This window comes from Chelonoidis abingdonii, chromosome 7 (assembly GCF_003597395.2).
Source record: "Chelonoidis abingdonii isolate Lonesome George chromosome 7, CheloAbing_2.0, whole genome shotgun sequence".
NCBI lineage: Eukaryota > Metazoa > Chordata > Testudines > Testudinidae > Chelonoidis > Chelonoidis abingdonii.
In genome coordinates, this window is record NC_133775.1 from 78,924,326 (window position 1) to 78,936,582 (window position 12,257).

Here is a 12,257-nt window from a genome sequence, read left to right on the forward strand (position 1 = left end):
ACCTCTGGGTCAGTTCAGCTTGCATTTGTTTTCTTAGCTTCCATTTAGTTAGTGCCACACAAAAATACCTAAATTGCATGCAGTACTTTTCTATGTTCCCCTTCATCACATTCTCCAGTTCCAAACACCTGATCTCTCCCTGACCAATCACTGTGCACCACCAGAAGGATCTCCTGTGGATTAACGGAACACACGAACAAGCACAACTTGCTCAGTTACTGCTGATACGTGAATGTGTCACCCTCTGTGTTATATCTGAGCTGGTAGGAATTCCCCTGCCAGTTTGAGGCCAAAGATCAAATGGGCCATAGACACCAAACCACACATGCTCATCCCTATGGGAGCAGTCCTGCAGGTCAACTGTATAGGCAAGGAAGCGTGTGTGAAGGAAACCGATGCTGCTATGGCACATCTGTGCCTGCCCTTACTGTTCTCATAGCTCCATTGATGAATTTACACAAGCTGAAATTCTGCCCGCTAAAATTCTTAGGCCAGGCTGAATTTCATGGAGTGACATTGAATTCTTGTAAAAAATACAAGCATACATCCCCTCCCATCCAACAGGACAAATGGAATTATAAGGATCCAGGATGAGGCAAAGGAGAGCTTACATTTTTATTCATATTGCCCAAATATATTATTTAGTTGTGGAACTGTTACAGGAAAGTGGCTGGGAGCTAGGCAATCATCACAAGCTTTCCTATTTCATTCTCCCCTGAGCCCAGCTTGATGGATGGGGTTTTAACTAGTTCTAGACTGGGGTGCAGACAACATGATTAGATGACAAAGCCTTTAGAATTATAGCTGTGATTGCATATTTAATGATTGCACAGATGGAAATAATTTAGTATCTGGCCCTGGACCTAATTGATTAATTTAAACACAATTTATTATTTTTAATACTTTTACATCTTTTTCTGCAATTGTATCATAGCTTTCTCTTCAGACAAAACTGCCAAAGTCCAGCTCATTTTCAGTTATTCTCTGTCCTTTACCCCTCAAGAAATAAAGTGAGGGCTACTGAACAAACCAACCAAGATGAAAATGAATCTGACGCTAGTTCAATCTGTAATGTCACACACTTCCCCCTCCCCCCCCAATATATATTTCATCTTGTAGCATACATAGGCACTGAACCAAGTTCTGGGAATAGATGTAAAAACACATACAATTTTGAAAAGGACCCTCAGAAAAACAGCAGAGGTGCAGACAATGTCCGTGAAAGTTTTCATAAGAACATGAAAAGAAAGCAATGGTGTAAAGTAACAACCCTAAAACCCAGAGACAAAGACAATATGTCACTCAAAGCGGCAAAGGTTCCTCAAAAGCCTAAATACAAATAGCTGAATATGAAATATCAGAATCCATTTCTTATCCCTTGGGGGACACACAACTGAGTTACATGAATGCTTCTTCCAGCCACTCGTGCACCTACAATAGAGATGCTCCAGCCAGTTCCCTCAACTCCCCTGTCTTGCATGCTGGAAGTGCACTGCCTTGCACTGATCAGAAGCCTGGCCAGTGTTAGCTCATTACCTAGTTCACTACTACTTCATAGGAAAGTAGACATGGCGGGGAGGGATAGCTCAGTGGTTTGAGAATTGGCCTGCTAAAGCCAGTTCTGAGCTCAATCATTGAGGGGGCCATTTAGTGATCTGGGGCAAAAATCTTGCTGGGGATTAGTCCTGCTTTGGGCTGGGGGTTGGACTAGATGACCTCCTGAGGTCCCTTCCAACCCTGATATTCTATGATTCTAAGCCTTTGTAACCTGAACAGAGATTTGCTAAGCATTTTAGACAAACTCACAAGTAGGGATAAAACATTAAAATAAGTTTATTAACTATAGAAAGATCAATTTTAAGTGATTATAAGTGGTAGGCATAAAGGCCAGAATAGTTAACTTAAGAAAATAAAAAGTAAACATTCATTCTAAATCCTAAACTTTTAATCTAAGCAAGAGTTAAATCAAACAGCTTTTCTCACCCTGACAGATGATACAAGCAGGTAGGTTACAGTTCCTCAATACACAGGCTGGGACTACCTTTCAGTCTGGGACCAAACTTCTCCAGTTCAAAGTCTCTGTCCTCCAGACATTCTTCCCAGTGTTGAGCTGGGGGAGAGGCCAAGTTATGATATCACTATCTCTCTTTTTATGCCTTCTTCCAGCTTACTAGAAAGATCCTTGCTGTGACATGTGTTAGTCCACCCCCATGGCGTACATGACTTCTCTGAGAAGTCTCTGGGATAGTGGATTGGGGTTAAGTCATTAATCACCCATCCAGCTATTGATGGCTACTCTTTTGTTGTAACTGAAAGGTTGATTGTGGGTTTTCCCAACGTCAGAACATATTTCAGTAACTCATCTAGCAATACTTCATAACTTGACATATAATGATAACACATAAAATCTAACAGGATATTAACGTTCAACAGACTAAGTTTTAAAATGATACCTCACGAGGCATAATTTATACAAAGCATATAAATTATATGGGATTGCAGGGTGCTACTTTGAGATACAAAGTGTCATAGTGGTATTGGGATCTAATGTTGTCTAAGGTTATTTTACTACTCAGGTAAACTGTCCTCCCAAGAATCGCCCCATTCTCTTCAATAAGACGACATGGATGAATAAGGAATACTCAGTTGCCAGAAGTCATGCTATTAGCATCAGCCCATGGTAAATATAAAATCAGTGAAGAGGAACAAAACAGTTTATAAAAAAATACACTAATATTTTGATTATTTATAGACAAAATCACCATAATTTTAGCAATAATCTTCTTCCTTCACAAATTCAAACCATCCTATCCATGCACACTAAACGTAACTCTCCTCTTATAAATGACCAGGCTATTAAGGACAACAAGTAATATCTAAGCCAGCAAAAGAGTATGTCCCAAAACTTTAAAAATCCAATGCAACTTTTATTGTAGTTTGATTATAAAATTGTTTTGGGGGCTTTTACAGCCTACTGGGAGTTAGCGGAAGAAAAGCTGCCAGGTATAGAAATGAGCTGATACATTTTTTAAGTGTTTACTGCCACAAACCTATTTCTGCAGACTTGCTAATAAGATTTCTACATTTTCCCCTCGAAATCCACATTTACTGCATTTGTATTCACTCTCACATATATTCCTCTTAAAGGCACAAACACTGTGTGGGTGACAACACTGGAACTCCATATCCTGCTGCATATGCCACTCCTCAGGGCCTTCGGGTTGTTGTGCAGTGAAAAATGCTGAAGTGGTGAGCAGCTGTTCCCATGTTCCTGTTGTCCAAGAGAACAAACTATCCTACTAAGTTCATATGATTCACCTGGGGGTACTACAGAGCTAATATACAAGGGAACAACATAATTTGATTGGCTTGTAAGAAGTAAGCCACAATATTAGTGTGGTTATAGCCCTAAGCTAAGCAAATATGTTTCTCTGACTACGCTTTCATCTCCCTCTGCTGTACTCTAGAATGTAGACCCCTAAACTTTTATTTCTGTCATTGGTGTTGCAGACTGGCCCTTCTCGTTTGAGCATGTGACCTGAAAAAAGAAAATGTGCACAGAACTTTCTTTAGTAGGGCTCATCTAGCAAGTTAAAGTAGCTATGAGAAGAGACAACCTTGCCTTTGTCAGGGAAAATGCAGCATGGTTGACGTTACATGCCAGACCTCCACACGGTAGCCCTAGGCCATTGGTCAATGGAACAGCTTGCAAAATCAATGCAAGCTCAAGTGATAGCTGAGAATGACAAATAGCTCTTTCCTGTGATATGTTCTCTCATTCCAGAAGAGAACAACTGCTGTTACAGTATGTGCACCATAATCATGCACAACCTCCAGATGACAACTACCAGGATCACACAGTGCTACTGTCAATGGATGGGACAGAGGCTAACCTATATAGTCAATGGCATCACACGGAAACATCTGATGTTCAGTGGGAAGATTTTTCCTTGCAGATGTGGAGATGTGGTTGCCCAATTCCCATTATATTTCATAGAACTGGGCATCCAAATCTCTTTGACTGCTTTCAAAGTCTCTGCCTACAAGTATGCCCTACAACATAACATAAAAACATGAGGTGAGACTGCTCTAATCATAAAGGTGAGACTGAGCTGGGAGAAGTTTTTCATCTGAAAGCTTTTTTGGTGAAAAATGCAGATTCAGCCACACAAACATTTTGCAGATTCATGCTCATTTCACTGAATTGTTCATGCTGGAAATTTTTTTTGAAAGTCAAAACGTTTAGTTTTGACATTTACAAAAAAAAAACATTTTGACTTTGATTCAAAATGACTTTACATTTAGGTATTTCCTTAAATTGTATTAAAATGTTTTTTTTAAAGAGGCTCAAAACAAAAAATATAATTTTGGATTAGCTAAAAGGTAAAAAATTTGTTTCAGGTCAACCCAAAATACATTTTTTCCCCAAAGTTTTTGGAATTGCCAGCAAACCAGGAAAAAAAAATCAGTTATTTACAGAGGTCTACTAATCATATACAACATAAAAGGTATGCACCATTAAAATTGTTAACCTACATACCAAGATATTTTAGCTTTTTACATAATTATTTTTATTAGAAGTATTATTATTATAAAAAATATAAACACAGCATCATTAGTAATTGGTCTGCACTGATCAGAAATGTATTTAATTAACTTTCTGCATTTTGAATTTCACTGGCTATATTGCTACATTACAATCCCCAGTCCTGAACTTCCATTCTGCAACACCACCTGTGAGCTACAGCAGTTCATCCTAACAGTAACAAGGTGCCACTGAAAGACTAGCTAATACATGTACTTACTTCAGCTCCTGTGGAGGATGCCTGTATGCATTTCCTGAATAATTGCAAAGATTTTAAATTTATCTTTGCTCATTTTGTATAACAGCACTTTGGAGATCCAAACCCATGGAACCCCCATACAAAAGCCTTCAGGCCCCAACTATACTGTGGAAGTTACAACACAACATACTCTCCTTTCTCAGCCTAGTCTGGTTTGGTTGGGGAAAGAAAGCAGTTAAAATATCAGACATCTTCATTACTTGTGATACAATAGCCTTCAAAGATAGTTGAAAACCTCGCTATGTGATGCATCTTGCTGCTTCTCTGAGCAGAAATAATACATGCATACATACACCATTTGCCTACTAGCACTAGCTGATTTTCTGGGGATGAACACTAGCTTATCTAGTGGGGGCTGGACAAACCCTCACTCAGCAACCCCCTTTCTTATATGCTATGGAAAGTTCCTGCCCTGTTCCTTGCATAAGTGATTAAAGGGAACCTACATACTCTCTTGAACAAAATAAGGCAGGATTTTAACTTGATTAATTTAGATCTAGTGAGAGGACACAACTGGTTGGAGAGATGAAATTATATGAAGTGCTCATCTCACGTGGGGCAATCACAATCTCTAAGCCACTACCCCATCCCATTCTGCACTAGAAACATATCTGTGGGTGAACAATCCTTTTCAAGTGCTCCCACCTTTCCAGTTCTATTTAATTTTGAAGTATCTTAAGAATGGAGTAGAATGAAAATGTCCCATTTTTCAGTGTTTCCCAGTATTGTTTAAATATGTTTGAGTTTGCCTGCAGAGTCACAACACTGTGTTTTATGGCACAAATAAAGCTTCAGTTTACACTACCAATGATAATAGAAGCCCCAAACTCTTTTGATTGTGTCCCTGTTTTTCAAAGAGGGACAGCACACTTTGTATATTGAAACAAGATGATGCAATGCCATTTGGCACCACACCAGTCTCAGTAAAAATGAACAACATGGCAGTTCTCTACACAGTTGAATAATTTTTGCATGGTTTATTAAGCTAATGTATTTCCTACAATATCCATATTTCACAGACTGTAGAATCTAGCTGCACCTTTAGTTTCAGTTTGTTAAAGTGAAAAGCTGAATACATTCTGCATCACATCTTCAATTCAATTTTATGCATCTCTCTGCACCGAAGGTAGCTCAGATTGATACAGAACAGCGTTAAGCAAACAATTCAACATTGTGCTTTTTACTGAAATCTTAAAGGATAATTTCCACAAGTTTATATTGTTTTAGTATGGTACAAGTTTATACCTTAGGGCTCCACATGGCATGCCTAGCAAAAATAAAAATCTGCATAATAATATAAAGCTCTCGAGCACTGCCATCTACAAGACAATATTCTTATTAGGATTTAGATTGGTCTAAGTAGATACCGTTTTACAACTGGGGTACTTGCTGGTTCTGGGAGGCTGCAATTCATCTCTAATTTAACAAGTCCAGCCCAGCTAGGTAATGCCTGTAAACCGACTATTAGTGGGTGATGTGAAATGGGGTCTGACTTTCAAGAACACCATTTCACATGTTATTTCTACCTGATAGAAACCACAAAGTCTCAGTGATCTGATGAAATAATGGGTGAAAAAACAAGAGGATCTAACAGTTCTTTTTAAAGAGAGTTATGGTATCCACAACTTAATAGAACATTAGGTCTGATTTAACATTCCCATCAGTTTCACATTGGTGTAGCCCCAGTGACTCCAGCAGACTTACGTCAGTGTAAGTGATATCAATAATCAAACCTATTGGGCCTGGTTCTGGAATCCCTGTGTCCCTTTTACAGTGGCTCAGCCATCCAAAATTGGCCACAGAGCTAGCGTGCTTGGCTTTGGGTACTGGGAACTCTCCCAGTGCAAGAACAGCGTAAGGCAGCCCTGCATAATCCACAGTCTATGGACATGCTGAGAAAGTGGTCAAGGAGGAGGTGGAGATATGTTGGGGGAAGCAGACAAAGTGCTTTATGCTTCCAACTATTCTGTGCTGTGGATTAGTCCGTTGATGGCCATGCCAAGCTGCTTTAAATTACAGCAGCCCCTGCAGTTGCTCTAACTTCCTTCCAGTAGTTGTCATGGCCTTTGGCATAACTGTTGGTATGACTGAGTAGTAAGACCTCCTTCAAAAAGGTAGCTAATAGAGTAACAAACTCAAAAATGTAAGATAAATATTAATCACTATTTTCCTATGGGACTTACTTGTCATTGTCATTCAGAAACATTACTAATAGTTTTGCAGATACTTTCAATGGGTTTTCTGGCTAACACGAACTCAAGAGAAGTTCAGATCCCTGGGTGCATCGTGTATTGCAACCTAGCATAACTGACCATTGTAGGAAAATTTCTGCATATGTAGTCTGAATTCTTTCTTGATTACAGCAATGGGGTGTAAAAATTACCCCCAATGAGTGCCTCTGGGGGTCTGTTTATCATTGCAAGTCATCTTTTGAACCAAAAGGTTTGATTATTTGTTCATCTACCCACCCATGGTTTACTTTTAGCAATATCCCCTGTGGCTTAGAAAGACAATTAGGCAAATGAAGCAAAGAATAAATGAACATCAAAGAGCAGTAAGAAAGAAGGCAGTTAAAATATCCTGCTGTTGATCCCCATTTTTACCCAGCAGGACAGTCAATCTCTGCTCTTAGATATTGAAGCACAAAATATATTTGATTACTAAAATTTTGTTAATTTAGACCATGAAAGGGGAAGAAAATAAAATAAAGATACTGAATTCTAGTGGGTTAAATGGAAAGCTTCAAACTTTCTCAAAATGAAGAGACTGACTAGTGTCTAGGAAGACTTCTAATTAATTGTCAGATGGCTAATATTTGTGGTGAGGATTCTTGTGGATTCACTAACATTCTGAGATGGTTCTCTCTTCTCCCTGATATTGATGGGCTAATCTATTTCTCTCCTCTAAATGTTAATCAATCACTAAGCTGGATGCTCTACAGAGATCAACAGAAAGGTCTGTCTGGGACTCTGAAGAACACACTTCATTTTGGGCTAGATCCTATACCTGATGCTCATTGGGTGTTCCATTTCAGTAAGCAATGTGAGAGTGGGTCCGTAACAATCACTAGTTGTTCCAACTTTTGCCTCAGCTGCAGACTTTATGAGTGTTGTTCTTTCTACAGGACCCTCTAACATGTGAGAAGGAGCAGCATCCTTCCAGAACCATCATGGAGTAAATATTATTATTTACCTATCCTCAAATCATTCAAAGACATCTGATCAGAGGTTTTGTGCTTCCATATCAACTCCATGAGCCCCATTCCCTGGAAGAAGAGTAGCCTCAGCAGCCTTAAACTTCCTTTTAAAGGTGGATCTGTGGAAAAGCAACATACAGATCCCTGGTGCACATTTGCCAAAACCACTAGTGATTGTGAGGCTCCAACTTGCAATACCTTAAAGGGGCCTGATCTTTAGAGGGTAGGTGGCTCAATGCTTTCTGAAAATCAAAGCCCTTTAAAGTCTTCACAAGTTGGGCACCCAAATTCACTAGTTTGAAAATCTGGCTCTCAAGCTCAATAATTTCTACAGGGTTGGTGTGAGGGATGGTGTACCCAGTTCAGGATGTGGGTGAAGAAACAGAGACACATTTCATCCATTCAGGAGTGCCCACTTTACAGTATCTGATGGGTATTCAGTCTATGAATCCAGCTGGGCCATAGCAACCTTTTCTATACTATTGTGAAGGTGGCTATCTCTCCAATGGCTACATTTCTGTCCAGACCATACTGACGTTCACCAGTCTGAACCGTGACACCCTCCAAATTCAGAACATGACTTACATTGCTGAGAACCCTTTTGTTCCAGACAGGCTGCTGAGAATGTCAGGGAGGAAATGGGGTAAGGAGTGATTTCATATAGTCTTTGTCAAACCAGTCTCAGTGGATCGTGTCTATATTATCTTTATCCCAGTACAGGCCACTGTGATTAGGTACTGACATAGCTTCAGAGTGAGATTTAAAATTCTCTCTTTTGTGAACGGGGAAACATTTTCACTAAGGAAATTCTAGATGTGTTGATCTACCTCTAATAAAATCCTGCAGCATGTTATTTATATTTGAAATACAATACTTGGGAATGTATATTAGCATTTAACTGAAGCTGAATATTAACACAAAAAGTAATCTTGATGAATTCATCTTTATCAAAATCAGCTTTCTTGGTAAAATCAATGTACACTTGCTATATCATTCACCCCTAAAATATTATGCATCAATGTGCCTTTTTAGTAACCATGTTAAGTTTTAAATAAACCTTTTGTGTTATTTATCTGAAAGTTTAGTTTTAACTAACCACATTTTTATGTGACTTGAAGTGTTTTTCTGGGTTGACAATGGATATTTGGCAATTATAATCATGTTTGATGGCATTAATGTTTTACAGCTTGATTTTAGGAGTTCTGTATGTATTATGATGAATATTTGCTACATATTTTTCAAAAAAAAGCTGCTTCTTTTTTAAGTAAATTCTCTCTGCCCTCCCCCCCTAAAAAAATAAAAGAACTGTACTCATTTTGTACTGCCTCTACTGGGCCTTCAGTAATGAACTTCATCTCAAATGAGTGTCTCAGCTGGGCAGCAATGCAATTTAATTCTTCCTGCGGCCCTGAAAAAGTCCTAGTCTGAAATAGGAATCCAAAGGCAGGAGCCTACAATCAGTCCCCTTGAAAGAGCACAGGTGGCGCTAAATACGTCATGGTTCCAATTAAGTTAAGGCACTTGCAAGAGGACAATGTATATATATAAAATCTCCTGGAAAAGTTCATCTAACTTCATGCTTCCTCTCTTCAGCAGGTGCTCCAGGGGCATTCGGGCAGACCTCAGGCACTATAAGAAAATATTTGCACCACACTATTGGTGTAAACAGAAGCATTCACCAAAAGTAAATATTCTTACAGTGAAATCAAAGAAACTAACAGTAGAATATACTGTTCTTCACTAAAAGTTTTGCAGAACCTGCAGAATCTCACAGGAAACACAAAACATTTTATGTAAATCAATCCTTTAGAGGTGTAAAAGCATCTTTGCAATACACAAAGGAGAATCCATTTAGCAAGACATGAACCAGAGATCTCAGAATCCAAAAGAAGGCAGGCTACCCCTTGCACTACAACAGAATACCCTATAGTGGCCAAGTTTGGTAGCACTGATAGCTTCTTCCATGCCTCGTCACTACAGCAATATTATTCTAGGGCTATGTCTAGGCTATAGTGGCATAGTCATGGCATTGCAGATGGGCTGATGTAGCACAGTAGCGTAGACGCTTCCTATATTGACAGAAGAGGGTTTTCTTTTTACATAGTTAATCCATCTCTCTGAGAGGCAGATTTCAGGTCAACAAATGTGTTAATTCTCTCAATCTAGCCGTGTCTACATTGGATGTTAGGTTGAACTAACTATAATGCTCACTGCACAAAATTTTTCACAGTCCTGAGTGACAATGCTACAAGTGAAATTGTGGATACTCACTAATATTATGCTTTAATGTCTGTGACTAAAAGATGTTTAAGCCAGGCACGTCAAGGCACATTGATAAACAGGTTTTCTCCAAACAAAGGAAAGAGGCGGATACTTCAAACCAGGTATGTCCAAGTTCAATGGGCTATTCATTTGTATCACAGATTGCAGCAGACAGAGACAATTGGCATAGTAACAAACACTAGAGGGTAAAGAACCAGCAGGGAGCCTAATCTTCCAGACCTCATGGCTCTTTTATTCAGCAGGAACTAATGAAATTTATCTGGGGGTACAATTCAGAAGAATACATTTGAAAAGTTCACTGGACTATAAAAGAGAGGGGCAAGGGCGCCAAATCATCTTTCACCCAAAAAGACAAAGAAACCAAGCACTTTGGACTTTGTGGGAGATCCTGACCAAGGGTGTGGCCAGCCGTCATGCTGGAAGGAGGTGGGTAAGAATCTTACATTTATCTGCAGATGTTTATTTTCCAAACTAAAGTTGCTGCTTTTTAAGTCACCCCTCCACTCGAACTGGCCTTCATTTTGTAGTTTTGTTAAGTCAGTCTCTAGAAACCCTTTTCACTTTTATTAGCTTGTAACAATTTCTGACTTTATCCCTTATACTTCAACTCACTTAAAACCTCTCTCTTGTTAATAAACTTGTTATACTTTTAATTTAACTAACTTGTGCTGTGTTTGAATTGAAGGGTTTTTTAGCTCCAGTTAAAGCAACAAGCTGCTGTGGTTTTGTCTCTTTAAAGGAAACATGGATCTCAAAATGTTCCACGAGAAGACTGCACATTTCAGGGCAGATGTTTGGGGGAAATTCAGGCCTGGGGTGTGTGTTGAGGTCACTTGACTAGTAGTAACCAAGGCTGGTGAAGACCAGAGTGTGGTTGTCATGTAATAACTGAAGTCAGAGTTATTGAACCAAAGTTGCTTAATACACAGACGTTCAGTTCATGATTGTATGATGGCTGGGAGCTTCCAGACAGGCAACTACAGCAGCAGAGCATTTTAGGGCACTCGGAGTTACAGGACAAGCCATGACATTACCTCTCACTGGTCTAGGTTGCACCCCAAAAACGGAACACCAGACCTGACTGATTTCTCACAGTAATGTTAAGTCTAAATAGAGCCATTTCAAGATATCAAAAGTCTGTTGGAGTCCCTTTCAACACAGCTGTGAATGAACTATCTCCGTAGCACTTCAGCAGATCAGGAACTGATCAACGGACATTTTGTAAATCTTTACTGGTTTAATGAAAATAATAATGCTTACACACTTTGAGGTGCATCAGAGCTTTACCAGCATTATCAAACCTCATGAGTATGTTCAGAGCTGTCCCACAGAAATCCCCTACAGCTTTACTGGCACTCACATAACCTGTGCAAATAAATCTTCCCTCGTTTTAAATGGGTAATCTGTACCTTAGTTACCACTTTGTAGGACAGAGCACCAAGAGTTCCTGTGATATGCATTTTTTCAAAACCTAAATTGGAAAGTAAAAATCAATTCAGTGCTTAAAACACTTGATAGTTTCTCCTACTCAGCTCTTGGATTGCTGTTTGCAGTATATTTAGGAATTGATCTAATAATACTAATTAATGAGTTAGCAGTCAGATGACTAATAAATAGTGCTAAAGCTAAGTATGGATTTGATTAAACTAAAATAACCATGGTGACTCAGTTTGAAGAGCTGTAGTAGATTCTTTTTTCACATTTCAGAATCCATTGCTTAGGAGTCATAGTACACTGGCTGTTATTGTTCTTTGAAAGAAATCTCTTTTGACTCTAATATTAGCATAACATAAACTTTTGATCAGACTTACTTAGGTTATTTGGAGATATATCACCCTCTATTTCCATGTAAACATAGTAGGAATACTTACATGTATCGATTCACTTATCTAGACATTTCCAGTGTGCCCAGCAGCCTGGTATCTACTCCTGGG

The 12,257-nt window shown here is 39.0% G+C and overlaps 1 protein-coding gene across 3 annotated transcripts in view; it reads right to left on the reverse strand.

The window, feature by feature from the left end:
- The window catches only part of KCNIP1 (potassium voltage-gated channel interacting protein 1), a 572,709-nt gene that overhangs the window by 60,254 nt on the left and 500,198 nt on the right, over positions 1-12,257 (reverse strand). The window lies entirely within an intron of this gene.